This window comes from Silurus meridionalis, chromosome 26 (genome assembly GCF_014805685.1).
Source record: "Silurus meridionalis isolate SWU-2019-XX chromosome 26, ASM1480568v1, whole genome shotgun sequence".
Lineage (NCBI taxonomy): Eukaryota > Metazoa > Chordata > Actinopteri > Siluriformes > Siluridae > Silurus > Silurus meridionalis.
This window is the reverse complement of record NC_060909.1, coordinates 5063792-5066014: the sequence shown is the minus strand read 5'-3', so window position 1 is coordinate 5066014 and position 2223 is coordinate 5063792. Positions and strand designations below refer to the sequence as shown.

Genomic DNA, 2223 nt, shown 5'->3' with positions numbered 1-2223 from the left:
CGAGCATTAAGTTATCTAAATGAAAATCAATACTATATGTGCCAGCGTTTTACTAGAAAGAAGTGCCCAGAGACCAGGCAGAGTGAGGGAAAGGAGAGAACGAACGGATGAAAGGATGGCGGAAGGATCCTGCGTTTAGGATGTGGCTCCAAGGCAAAGCAGGCTGAGGCCCTTATTGACTAGCATATGGAGTAAAACATGCGAGACGTCTTATTTTCAAAGCAAATCCTGAGGGTTGGCTCATATCTACATGGGATGATTTTGAATTTGTTTGGCTGTACATTTGCTTTAAATGTAACTTTTTGTTGGTTGTTTAAATGAAGACTTGATTTGACAAATGTTGTAAGCAAAGGAACAAACTGGGCTCCCTGTGGTCACTGGAGACATCTCTCTGTGGATACACCCGTGCCGTTTCTCACCTGTCAACTACCACAGGATCATTTCATTCCTCTTGCAAAGACACAGCCATCCACAGTGGAATGTAACAGTTACTACTTTTTACTCTTCATCCTCTTAAACATTAGCTTCACTTCACATATTTATACTCGAACACCAAAATTCTCTAATCTCATCTGGATAGATGGATAATATGGACATTTTGGGAAACTTGACTTTTCCAGCCATATGAGGGTCTTCCCCAAACTGTTATCACAAAGTTGGAAACACAAAATTTGTAGAAAAGTTTTCCCTTGACTTAACTTAGGAGACTCAAACCTATTGCACATGTGCACAAAGCCAGTTCTGAAGATATGGTTTACATGGGTTGGTGTAGATGATCTTGAGTGGATGCCGATCTAACACCTTAATGAGCACAAATCTCCACAACCACACTCCAAAATCTAGTGGAACATATTCCCAGAAAAAGAGAGGACGTTATTATAAAAGCAAATGAGCACTGAAATATGAACTGGGATGTTCAAAAAGCACATACCGATCCGATGGCCAGGTGTCCACAAACTTTTGTCTGTCAAGTGTAGATTTATAGCCAGACGGAATCCTGCCCAAAATGTACAGAAGATGTGATTGGCAGATCAGTCAAATAAAGGTTGTGACCTGAAAATTAGCACCATAATTACTGTCATAATGTGGTCTAATTACATACAGCATGTGAGAAAATACAAGTTTAATTAGCCAAACACTTTTAGCATATAATCAGGCAAACACTGAAATAATGAATAGCAATATATATTTTTTCCATTAACATTTCATTAAGCGTGCCGCTGATGACCATCGCTGCGATGTAGAGAGAAAATCTGCGATATTTCTCATACGCTGCAATGTGCCACTAGACTCCATAATTTACGTTTATTTTAGATTAAGATGCCGCCATTGTCCAGGGGTAGCTGAAAGCCGGAGCGTGTGGTTTTTATAAAGGGCTCTAAGAGGCAGATCAGCCCATCCGTTCAGTTATGATTATGATCCTGCTGCCTTTATTGCACATCGAATGATTTTTTAATGTCACTGTTCGTGAGACACACCAATAACCGGATTAATATCTGGGGTAATGCAGATTTGCTGGTCCTGTGCATTTTGATTGTATGCCAGCGGCTTCCTATTGGAAAATGGCTAATACACCCAGGCACTTGTCTCTCAATTATATGATCTGCATTAACTCTCTGCTCTTTATCTTCTCCAGATCCCCAGATCCATTCTCATCAGAATACACACACAATCCGACAGAGAGCATTTGAGCTTGGCAAATGCTGCTGGTGCTGCAAAAAATAAAAAATAAATGCCATTATGAGGTGCATTTTGGTGCAGGCACTAATGTAAAATTCGGCTCATTTAAAGGGCAAGCGGTGTTTTGATGGAAGGCTATTGCAGAGCTCGCAATGCAGGATTGTTGTCAGACTTTATGGATGGACAAGAGGCCAGTGAATAATATTCTAGTCAGTTAGGAACTCAAAGACTTTAGTGAGAATCAATCTATTACAGCGTGAACTATCGTGGGAACCCGGGGTTTGGGGGCTTGGTCAAGAGACACTGTAGGCAGGAATGCAATGATGGACTCTGATTCACCAGGTTTGCTGTTTTGAAAAAAAAAGAAAAAAAAAAAAGAGGAAAATTTCTCCATTGCAGAGGCAGTCAGGCAGAGGACAGGAGCTGGGGCTATACTAATAAATCAGGCCCAAGCCTCCGGTGGCCACTGGTCACAGGGGGATACCACATACTGAGAGAGAGAAAGAGAGCGAGAGAGAGAGAGAGAGAGATCATGAATGTTGA

General features: G+C 41.3%; 1 long non-coding RNA gene across 1 annotated transcript in view; it reads right to left on the bottom strand.

The window, feature by feature from the left end:
- Window positions 1-482: 482 nt before the first annotated feature.
- Window positions 483-2223, bottom strand: part of LOC124379638 — a 10209-nt gene continuing 8468 nt past the window's right edge. Inside the window, exons 3-4 of the long non-coding RNA XR_006924465.1 lie at window positions 932-1053; window positions 483-839 (exon numbers count right to left, since the gene is read on the bottom strand). This is a non-coding gene — a long non-coding RNA (uncharacterized LOC124379638). The remainder of the gene's footprint in view (window positions 840-931; window positions 1054-2223) is intronic.